The sequence below is a fragment of the Prionailurus viverrinus genome, chromosome C1, assembly GCF_022837055.1.
Source record: "Prionailurus viverrinus isolate Anna chromosome C1, UM_Priviv_1.0, whole genome shotgun sequence".
Classification (NCBI taxonomy): domain Eukaryota; kingdom Metazoa; phylum Chordata; class Mammalia; order Carnivora; family Felidae; genus Prionailurus; species Prionailurus viverrinus.
Window position 1 is genome coordinate 96339038 of NC_062568.1, and position 12608 is coordinate 96351645.

General features: G+C 34.7%; 1 long non-coding RNA gene across 2 annotated transcripts in view; it reads left to right on the forward strand.

Annotated features, from left to right (window-relative positions):
* The window catches only part of LOC125173543 (uncharacterized), a 150722-nt gene that overhangs the window by 84967 nt on the left and 53147 nt on the right, over positions 1-12608 (forward strand). Inside the window, exon 4 of one of the 2 annotated variants that reach the window (XR_007155072.1) lies at positions 11221-11409. The exons of the other annotated variant lie outside the window; for it this stretch is intronic. This is a non-coding gene — a long non-coding RNA (uncharacterized LOC125173543). The remainder of the gene's footprint in view (positions 1-11220; positions 11410-12608) is intronic. 2 annotated transcript variants of the gene reach the window in all.

The following is a 12608-nucleotide window of genomic DNA, read 5'->3' on the forward strand; positions in this document are numbered from 1 at the left end:
CCTGGCTATTATAAATAATGTTGCAATGAACATGGGGGTGCAGATATCTTTCTGAATTAGTGTTTTTGTTTTTCTCTGGCAAATACCCTGATGTAGAATTGCTAGATCTTATGGTATTTCTTTCTTTAATTTTTTGAAGACCCTTCATACTGTTTTCCATAGTAGCTATGCCAATTGACATTTCCATATAGAGAAGTTTTTAATTACAATCAAATTTCTTTAATAGATAAAGAACTATATCTTGAGTGAGCTATTTGTGTCTCTCAAGGATTTGGCCATTTCATCTAAGTACTGCATTTATGAGCTTTGAGTCATACACAATATTTTCTTATTTTCCTTTAAATATCTTATGATCAGTAGTGATATCCCCTTTCTAATGTCTAATAAATATAATTTGGGTGTTTGCTTACTTTTTCTCAATCAGGATACCTGAGGTTTCTTTATTTTGTTGATTTTCCCCAAAGATCAGCTTTTGATCTTCTTGATTTTCTCTAATTTCTCGTTGGGTAGTTACGTTAGAAACAAATTCAATTTTTGTTTTAAAAAGCCTATATTTGTCTTCATTTTGTGAACATATATTTTCACTGGACATTGAATATTATGTTGTCAGTATTATTGTGTTAACACTCTGGGGGAAGACATCATTCTATTGTCTTGGATAGACAATAAACTTGGATCACATAATTTATGATGAGCAGTATAGTTTTCTCCTTTTAGTTTCTCTATTGAAAAGGATTCAAACTTTCTCTGTGGATTGTCTAGAGAGTAGAGAATATTTTAGGCTTTGTAGGCAAGATAAGGTTTCTGTTGCATGTTTTTGTTGTTTTTAAATGTTTAAAAATTAAAACTATCCATAGCTTGAGAATTATACAAAAACAGACCATGAATTGTATTTGGTCCAAGGGCCATAGTTTGCTGACTCCTTCTCTGCAGTAATTATCATATTATGTTTTTGAAATTTTTCTGTTTAAAATTGTTTTCCAAAAATGTAAATGTGTGTGTGTTTGTTGTACTTTATGTTGACATGCACATATATTACACTACTTGATAATGTCCCACCAATCACTGAAGCCCTGCTTATTTTATTCAATTTCCTCCCCCTTCAGGCTTTATTTTGTACACTTTCAAAAAAGTTTTCTTTTCTTCTGCAGAATCTCATCTACTTTCAATGCCCTTCAGTGGAATTTTAATTTACAAACTTCACTTTTCATCTCTAAGAATTATATTTTCTCCTTTCTTTTTTCATTTATCCATGTGTTTAAATTCTTTAGATTAGTTAAAAGGTATGTTTTCTTTTTAGCATTCTAACATCTTTATTGATGGGTCGTTTGCATACAGTAGTTTTGAGTGTACAATTCAATGACTTTTACCAGGTTTCAGTATTATTCAACCATCACCACAACCAAGTTTTTGTACATTTCCATCACCCAAAAAGAGCATATGTTCCCTTTTGTAGTCAACCTCCTATCTCACCCCTATCCCTGGAAACTACTCATCTATTTTCTGTCCCTATGGATTTGCCTTATCTGAATGTTCCCTATAAATAGAAACATATATGTGAAACTTTACCTAGCACAGTGCCTTTTAACCAGGAGTAATTTGGCATCTAGGGGATATTCTCCAATGTTTACAAATATTTCTAGATGTGACAACTGGGGTAGGTTCTACTGGGATCTAGTAGACAGAAGTCAAGGATGCTACTAAATATCTTACGATGCAAAGGATAGCCCACACACAACAGAGAATTATCTAGCCTCCAAATTCCATGCTACCAGGATTGAAAAACTCTGACATAGCATAATCATTTTGAGATTTATCTACATTATGACTTACATCTGTTATTCAGTCTTTTTTATTGCCAAATAGTTTCCCATTTTGTGGATATATATATACATATAGCATTTTGTTTATTCATTAACATTGAATGGATATTTGAATTGCTTCTGTGTTTGATATCTTTTGAATATTGCTACCATGGACATTTGTGTACAAAACTCTTTATGGAGATATATTTTAATTTCTCAAACCTAGGACCAGAATTCTGGATCCTATAAATATTATTTTTGTATTATTAGCCATTCATATATCCTTGAATGTATATCTATTCAAATCTTGTGCTGATTTTTAAATTGGTTTTTATGTCTCATTATTATTGGGTTTTTAAAATATATTTTAGATATAAATTCTTCATCAGATATATGATTTATAAATACTTTCTTCCAGTCTGTGACTTGCATTTTTATTTTCTTAATAATAGTTTTTCAAGCACAAGCACACACACATCAAGAGTAGTAATTATATTAATATGACTTTAAAAATTATCAGAAAAATATATGATATAAACATAAAGGAGAGTTAATCTAGAATATTTCACTTAGCATTTTTTAAATCCTAAATTTGGAAAGATCTAATGTACTCCCTTTTCTGTTTTTAACGAGATCTTCAGATAAGGGATTTACAATGGAGCTTTTTTTTTCTTTTTTTCTTTTTTTTTTTTTTTCCTTCTCTGTTTAATGATCTCGATGGGGAATGAATTTAGAATCTGTTTTGTTTGGTCTGTTTCTCTTTTGAAGTTATAACCAGACATCTAAGAGAACTTTCCATTCATAATTGAAAACAATCTGCTTGTGTTCTATCTTCTAGAGATAAAAATAACCTGGCTCATATCCTTTACAAAAGAAACCTGTCTTGAAAACAAGCTTTTCACGCATCTGGGTCCTCTTTTCTCCAAGGTAAACACTACACCCTGTGCTTGCCATAGTGTTTAACGTTTTCAGTCCTGGGCAGTTTGAAGATCATTAAAACACTTTTCATTTTCTCCACATACCTTTCAAAATGAATAGATACCCCTAATATTTTAGTATATGTGCTGCCAAAGCGAGCACAAGATACTCCTAATAAAAGACAACCATATTTGCATTTTTAAAACATGGGCATCGTTAAACTTTCAATAATACAAAGTTACAATTAATATATGCATGAATATGAGTTTGGATTTATTTTTATTTTATTTATGAACAGCCACATAAGTTTTGCCCTGTTGATATGCATATATGCATGGGGGGCCATTTGTTATTATGCTGAAAAACTATTATTTATTCTAGTATTATAGAAGTTACCCTAAATAAATAAGTTTAATATTTATAAAAACTCTGTCTTCAACATATAGTACTGAATAATACTCATTGTACATTCAAGAAAAATATGCCTTTGAGTATTCTAAAATTTAAAAAAAGCTTATTAACTAATAAGAATACATGATTGAGAACAATGTATCATCAAAACAATCATGTTTGAAAAGATATTTTAAAATTGAACAAAATGCATATATTTCAATAGACAATACGCTAATTGGTTAGTTATTGTGTCATGTGGTTGCCATAAATTTGGGACTGTTTTTCTATGTGTGGGCCCCATGGTGGATACTAATGTGAAAAAAAATATGTTGAAGAAAAGAAACAGTATTTAATGAAAAATCCGTTAACGGTCCTATTATATTGAGAACCAAATATGTAGTAATTGCTGATGTTAAACATAAATAAAACAAAAGTGAATAAGATAAGCAGTTATGAAATGTAATATCTATTGGGGAAAAATTCCTTCATACAAAAAATATTCTGTACATGTTTCATATAATCCTTATAAGAACTTTATGAGATTTATTTAATTATCTCCATTTAACAAATAAGCAACCTAACCCTTAGAAGGATACAGTTCTATACCCAAATACATGGAAAGAAGAGTCATGTTCTAATCCATGTTTTCTAACTGTAACATCAGTTTATTTCCTACACATTTTATACAACAGCCAATATGTTTAAAAGTAAGACTCATAAGAGTCTCTAAGATTAGAAATAAGGCAAGGTTGTCCTTTCACACTGCTATTCAACATGGGGCTGCAAGTTTCAGTCGGTGCATTAAGGCAAGAAAAGGCCCTAAAAATCATTCAGTTTGAAAGGAAAGAAATAAAACTGTTTCTACTTACAGATGACATTATGGTCTATTTAGAAAACTCAAAAAATCTATACATAAACTCAGAACTAATAAGTGAGCTGAGCAAGGTTAAATGTTGCAAGATTAACATAAAAAATCAATTGCATTTCTACATGTTAACAATTACCCACTGGTATTAAAAATGCAGTGAGTTTACAATTGCTCAGAGAAAGGAAACACTTAGAGATAAATCAAATAAAAGTAAACAGTATGCTGAAAGTTACAAAACACTGATGAAAGAAATCAAAGAAGATACAAATAAGATCACAGAAGACATATGATGTTCGTGGATTGAACAATTAGGATGCCATTCTCCCCTAATAAATACATAATTTAATGTGATTTCTATCAAAATCCCAACAAAAATTTTGTTGATGTAGAATTTATATGGAAAGACAAAGAAACTAGAATAACTAAAACAGTTTTGAGAATGAAAAATGAAGTTGGAGAAATCAGTCTACCTGGTTTTAAAATTTATTATGGAACTTGACAGATGGATAGACACATACATAGATCAATGGAAAAGAACCAAGAACCCAGAAACAGAACCACACAATATACCCACCAGATCTTTGACCAATTACAAAAGTAATTCAATGGAGGAAGGTAGTCCTTTAAAAACAAATGACACCATGGCAGGCATTTGATCATATATAGGCAGAAAAAATGAATTTCAACCTAAGTCTCACACTTTATTAAGAAGTTAACTCTGGGGCACCTGGGTGGCTCAGTCGGTAAAGCATCTGACTCTGGATTTGGCTCACACTTCACAAGTGCCAGCCCTGAGTTGTGCTCTGTATTGACAGTTAACTGCTTGGGAATCTCTCTCCCTCTCTCTCTGCCCCTCCCTGACTCTCTCTCTCTCTCTCAAAATAAATCAATAAACTTAACAAAAAGAAGTTAACTCAATATGGATCTCAGATTTAAATGCAAGACATAAAATTATAAATTTTTAGAACCAAAGAACCTCAGATCTCAAGCTAGGCATACATAGAAGTTTTGGACCTATTACCAAAAACATAATTCATAAAAAGAAAAAACTGATAATTTGCACTTTATCACAAGGAAAAATGTTTGTTTGGCAAAACCCTACTAAGAGGATGAAAACACAAGGTACCTACTGAGAGAAAAAAATTCACATAATCATATACCTAACAAAGCACTAGCACCTAGAATATATGAAGAACTCTCAAAATTTAACTGTAAAAACAAGCAAACAATTCAATTTGAAAATTGGCAGAGGACATGATAAAACATTTCATCGAAGAGAATAGGTGGGAGAGTAAATTAGCCATGTGGCCATCAAAATTAAAAGCGTGATGGGATACCACTATAAACCTATCAAACTGACTAAAGAATTTTAAGAAGTGACAACATAAAGTATTTGTGAGGATACAGAGAAACTCTATCACTCATAAACTGCTGGTAGGCACACAAAATGGTACAGCCCCTCTGGAAAACAGTTTGGCAGTTTCTTAAAAATCTTAACATGAACTGGTGCTCGCTTTGGCAGGACGTACTAAAAATCTTAACACTAACGAGCATGCAACCTAACAATTTCACTCCAAAACACTTGCCCCAGAGAAATGAAGACTTCTATTCACACAAAAATTGCAAATTTCAAATTGCAAAAAAAAAAAAAAAAAAAAAAGCAAATATTCATAGCAGCTGTATTCATTACAGCAGAAAATGGGAAACCTCGATATTTTTCAACAAAGGATTAAACAAATTAATAAATCCATACTATGTATTTCTAATCAGCAGTGGAAAGGATTGGAGTATTAAGCTATTAAATTCAATAATTTGAATGCATCTCAAGGACATCATTATGAATGAAAAAAGCCATTCATCCTATACAATATGATCCTATTTATATATTTGAAATGATTACATTATAGGAATGCAACATAGGTTAGTGTTTGTCAAGGTTTAAGTAAAATGTGTTGGCAGGACAGAAATGGAAGTGGTTCTAAAAGGGCAACAGGAGAGATTCTCGTGTTCCAGAAATGTTCTCCATCTGTCAACATCTTATAGTTTTGTCTTATAGTTTTTTAAGGATGTTACCTTGGGAGAAACTGGTAATAGATACATGGTATTTCTCTGTATGACTTTTTACAAATCCATGCTAATATACGGTTATCTCAAAATATAAAATTTAATTTAAACAAAGAGTAATGGTGAGGTAACAAATGAAGTGCAGCTAGAAAAGGAACCATGTGGCTTAAAATCAAGAGACATTTCCATGACTTATGCCCTTGGAATCAGAAGTTGGTAACTTGGATCCTATAACTTAAGCTAGTCAAGGGGTATCAAAAGAAGTTTAGAAAGGTAACTTATATCATATCATATATCATATCATATATCATATCATAAGATATGAAAATAAGAGTAAAAATAAGAAAAAAAGCATGAAAAAAGATATTAGACTTATCATCTAGACACTTATAATTTAATTGTGTTTAATACAATTCTGGTAAATAAAATTCTACTAATGTGTATTTGATGTCCTTTTAATAAAAAATTGAATGTGATTATAATTAAATACTTTGGTAAATTTGATCTAAAGAGTTTATAATGCTTAAATATTTAGAGCTATTTGTTTATTAAAATCACAAGTCCCGAATCGTCTCCTAATATTTAGAAGAATATCACTGAACAGGTTTTGTCATTAGTAAATTGAGCGTTGAACAATCATGTTTGTTGGTAGTTGACATCTTTTCCTATGCTCTCAAGCTCCTTACTCATTACGCAATGCCACAAACACTGAGAACTTTTTTTTTTAATTTTTTTTTAACATTTATTTATTTTTGAGACAGAGAGACAGAGCATGAACAGGGGAGGGGCAGAGAGAGAGGGAGACACAGAACCCGAAACAGGCTCCAGGCTTTGAGCGGTCAGCACAGAGCCCGATGCAGGGCTCGAACTCACGGACCGCGAGATCATGACCTGAGCCGAAGTCGGATGCTTAACTGACCGAGCCACCCAGGCGCCCCAAGAACTTTTTAATTTCACAGAGAGATCAAAAGAATTCAGGACCTCAGCTCTTGTACCATTTATCTTTGTTTTTGGTTTCTTGGCCTGTTTCCTTTTTGTTTTCTACTTTCTCTTCTTTGTGGGTATGTGTTTCCTCCACATTGCTAATAAAATTACAGGGAGTGTTTGAGATAATGGAAGAGACTGAGTTGTCAAATCAGACTCCCACGAGGTAGAGAACTACTAATAGGCTGTAGTAAAAATTTAAGCCGGGGTGCCTGGGTGGCTCAGTTAGTTAAGCGTCCAACTCTTGATCTCAGTTTAGGTCTTGATCTCAGTGTTGTGAGTTCAAGCCCTGAGGTGGGCTGTGTACTGGGCATGAAGCCTACTTAAAAAAAAAAAAAAAAAAAAAAATCAAGCACATTAGTAATCCTGAGACACAGGTAGCACAGAGGTCCCAGGTCCTTTCTTGTTGTATTGGATACAGTCTGCCCAGATTAACACATGAATTCTTTAAGTAAGTCTCTAAGTCCCTAGCTAGATTTTTTTTTTTTTTTTTTGATACAGAAGAGAGCTATTTTGGTCATGAGACATTTCATTTTATGCTCAGTAACTAATTTTTGTGTCACTTTCCGAAGAGCCACGATCCAGAAATAAATGAATCCTAAGACATGAGCAGTCCTGGACAGCCAGAACCGTCCTGATAAAAGTGTTCCCTGATACGACTCTCCTATTAGAAATATTGGTTTCTCTGCCAGTTCACCTGCCATTATCAGATTTATAATGAGATTTAGCTAAGTCACCCTCTGTCTTTCCCGGGGATGCACTTTTTGAAAGGAGAGACTGCTTTGCACACCCGCTGCTGGCTTATTTGTGCCCCAGGGCTTAACATAATACAACCCACACTCTAAGTTCTTCCCAAATTGACTGTTCTTCATGTTCTTCTGGACCCGTCTGCTCCAGCTACGTCGTGGTTATTTAGTCCTTAATGCCACAAGGCAATACCAGTTTGAGGTTAGCTTCAGGTGACCTCAGTTTTCGCCCTACTAGCTGAATGACTCTTTCTTCACATCTTCCTTTCCTCTACCGTAAAACAAGAGGGTCATAACAGGCGGTTTTTAAAGAGGCTTTGATTTATTCTATTCATTGGATACATACTCTTTTTTTTTTCTTTCATGACAAGTAAATCCCTGTTACTTCAGGTCACTTTCCAGTGGCGACCTCCCACTCCAGTCTTCAGCCGACGGCTCAAATTTACAAGCAACAAATTTAAAAAGCCTCATCCTAGCTGCATCTCATTTTATTCCAGTGATTTATTGGATAGTCTACCTGGATACTCTAGATTTCAGAAACTGATAAAATGATTAGATGGCTTTCCCCCCACCCCCTTCCTTTATATTCTCTGAGTTTGTTAGAGACAGGCAGTTTATTTCCTTCCTATTTGGCACATTCATGAAATGGCATTAAGTAATAAAATGAATAAACTCTTAGAGAATCCAGATATCATATATTTGGTAGCTGGTTGATAGTGTATCACAGGATTTGTGCTACTTAGTAGTAATATCATCTACGTCGTCCTAAAATCACTATGTCAGGGGGAAAACGAGGTAATAATTATGCTACCCCAAGGATTCCCTACGTTGTCATGTTGCAAAAAATTGTTGTAATTGTATGTGGTTGCTGATATCTTCCATAAGTGTGTACCATGGTGTCTTGTCGATTAGCAATAACCATTCATTAATCTTAATGTTTATAACTATTTTCATGTACAGTTAATGGTGGTGGCCAGTTAAGACATACCTTAAAATGTAGCAGGATGTGATTCTCCATATGACATTTCTAATTACAGCCAGGGTAGGCTGATTACAGCCCTCCTAGACATATTTAAAAAGCCTCAACTCTAGAAACACATTTTGTTTGGACAACTGATAAATAACAGTGACAGACGGAGCAGTCTGCTGGGTAGCAATTGGAAAAGCAAAGAGCTGAGAAGTGCATAAAATCCACCAAAAAAAAAAATGTTATGTGTTTTAGCTGTCTTAACGTTTTACCTGTTTCACCTGAAGCTTCTGTGTTTCCCTCTGTGACTACCCCACCTCTCCTTTTGCTTGATCCAGAAACCTTGGACCTTTCCTCCTCTCATACCCCAGATCCAACCCAAAGGGAATGTCAGAGAAAGCCAGAGGCAGACAGAGGTTAAAATGGCGAAGGAAAATTTTATTCAGGATAATTGCAGTAAGGGAGAAGACACCTCAGTGTAGAACTGAGCTCCATTTCTTTCCTTTACTTTTTATGTTTACTATTTTTGAGAATAAGATCAGAGGGGGTTAAGAGAGAGAGAGAGAGAGAGGGAATCCAAAATCTGTCAGCACAGAGCCAGACACAGGTCTCAAACTCAATAACCTTGAGATCATGACCTGAGCTGAAGTCAGACACTTAACCAACTGAACCACCCAGGCATCCCGTGGCCTCTGTTTCCAATACAACAGGGACAAGTGGGGATTTATGGCCAGGAAGCAGGGGAATCAGTGGATGGAAAATTTACCAAGAAAAGACATGAAATCTAGGAAGAATTCTGGCTGCATCAACCTAAGAGGATTTCTGCTGAAAGCTGGTCAGTTTGACCAGATACCAAGGGTGAAGAGTGAGGAATCCTGATCAGATATCAAGGGTGATCTGGCAGGGTTCATGTTACAACTGGATTTTACAAGGAAGTGCACAGATGGGCCTAGGAAGATGCAAAGGCCTGACTAAAGTTTGGTCAAGAATCTTTGTCGGGGAAACTTTCTGGCTCTACCATCACACCCATGTAACATTTAAACATTTCTCTCCATGTCTATTGCCACCACCTTGTCTGAGCTCTTTACCACTCACCTGAATGACTTCAAGAGCCTTCTCATGGCAATCCCTGCTTCTTCCCTCTCTCTCTCTGCTTCACAGAATACAGATTTTTACAATGTAAGTTAGATCCTTTTAAAATGTAGAATATCACTCCTGTCAACTCTTCTCTTTATACTTTGGTTCAAAACCCACCCCAGTTGCCAAGGAGCCATTACTTGACCCACACTTTCACCTTTCCAGCTCTTCTCCTCCTGGCTCTCTCCCACCGAGAACACCAGCCTCCTTGCTCCTCTCTTCTTCCAATTTGTGGTTAAATCTCAGCTATATAAAAAGCCCTACCTTGAATTCCCTTTTCAACAGTGCAATCTGCTACAGATCCTGCCCATTGTCAATCCCGTTAACATGGCTCTACTTTTTCTTTTTTTCCACAATAAACACTTTTACTGTGTTATATAACTTATTCATGTTTATATTTATTAATTATTATCTATCTCCTCCCTGATGTAAGCTCCACAGGATGGAAATCTGTTCTTTTCATGTATCCTAAGCTTTTAAAACATATGTCTGGGCTCACTAAATATGTGTTCAACGAATGAACGAGCACAATTTATTTATTTGTTTCCAAACAATCACACTAAACCAAAAACATTTATATTGGATCTCACTCTGTGCTAGATGCTAGGGACACAAGAAATGATAATAAGTGCTTCCTGACCTAAAGGAAGTCACAGTCTAGTGGGAAAGGCAGACCATGAATAAATGATTATAATACCATGCTGAATGGATGTGGGTGTATATATTAGGAACTTATGGCTCATGGTAGAGATCCATATTCCTCTTCCTTTTTATTCCCAGACAGTACTTTTGTGGCATCCTTTTATCCCACACTACTATTTTTATTCCTTAGGCTCCATTTTATGATTAGTATACGGTTAGATAGAATGGATTCTTAGGATTTCAATACTATCAGGGCTCACCCAATGTGGAATACTAAGGCAATATCTTTGTTACAAAATGCCTAGGGAACTTGAAAAGTTCCCCATGATAATAGGTAGGTAGTCTAAGTTATATGGTGCCCAGAGGCAAGAAGAAGAAAATAAGATCATGAGATGACAGGCCCTGGGATGAGAGTCTCTATAATTGAGGTGATTGTGTTTGCTTTCTCTTTCTCCTCCATTGTCCCCAATTTATTATTTGGGAAAGTGGCTTGTTATAGAGATGATAGAACTGGGAAATATTTAACATATATAAAACTGTCTGAAAGTGTATTATTTGAGCTGGGCTTCAGTTATTGTGGGATATGTCTTAATGATGTGAAGTAGCATGGTGAAGCCAATAATGTGCTTTTAAATATTGGAAGGCAACCAGCCTTTGTTTTCCTCTCCTCCTCCTTCTCCTCCTCCTTTTTAAAAGGTACAAGAATATTTACCGAAGCACACACATAACGGCAAAAACAAAGCAAATCACAACAAAGCCCTACAAAGTTGGAAACAAAATTAGCGCCCATCAATCAATAATGGCTGAATCTACTTTGGTGTATCACCACTGCTGAATACAAGACAAATAAGAAAGCATACCGTAACAAATAGAACCAAGAAGCAGGTATGTGAATTCAATTATCTTCCATTAATCCAGGCATTAAAGACACTGGAGATGTGTACAATATCACTGTTTTTTAAGTTTATTTATTTATTTTGAGAGAGTGAGAACGTGCACATGTGTGTGCACACATGCAAGCAGAGGAGGGGAAGAGAGAGAGGGAGAGAGAGAATCCCAAGCAGACTCTGCACTGGCAGCACACACCCCAACAAGGGACTTGATGTCATGAACCATAAGATCATGACCTGAACCAAAACCAAGAGTCAGATGCTTAGCCGACTGAACCACCCAGGTGCTCCTGTACAATGTCACTCTTAACATTGGTTTTTGTTTTTGAAACTATAGGCATTTTTTATTAAATATATTGGTTGTGTTAACATGTATAGGTCTATTGTTATTTTAAGTGAATTAATGCATAAGTATTTTGACAAAAATTTTCATGGGATAAAACTTATAAGAAAACTACAAATTTCAACAGAAGAAAAAGGCAGCAACCTACTAGAAAAATTGGCTAATGAACTGAGAAGTTTTCACAAAAGACTATCCAAATGACCTATTATATAAAGAAGTCCTCAATTTTATTATTTAAAAAATATATAATAATCATAGCAGTACTGCACCAATGTTAATTTCTTGGTTTTTATTATTGTCTTAAGGTTATATAAGAGGCTAGCATTAGGGGAAGTTGGATAAAGGGTATGCAGGAATTCACTATATATATATACATTTTTTTTTGTTTTATGGAGTCATGGTTCAAAAACAAAATTCTATATATTTAATGTGCACAAACTGATGTTTTGATATACGTATGCATTGTGAAATGATCCCAACAATTCAGTTAATTAACATGTCCATCACTTCACATCATTATCTCTTTGTGTGTCTGTGTGTGTGGTGGGAATACTTAAGATCTAGTCTCTTTGCAAATATATCAAGCATACAATACATGATTATTAATTACAGTCACTATGCTGTACATTAGATCTCCAAATGTATTTATCTTCTGTAACTACAATTTTGGCCACCATGAAATCCTTTGATGAAATCCTTTGAGGAACATCTCCCCATATACTCCACCCTTAACTCCTGGAAGCTACCATTTTACTCTTTGCTTCTGTGCATTTGTCTGTTTCAGATCCCACATAGATGAGGTTATGCAGTACTTGCTTTCTGTGTCTGGTTTATTTCACTTAGTATAATGT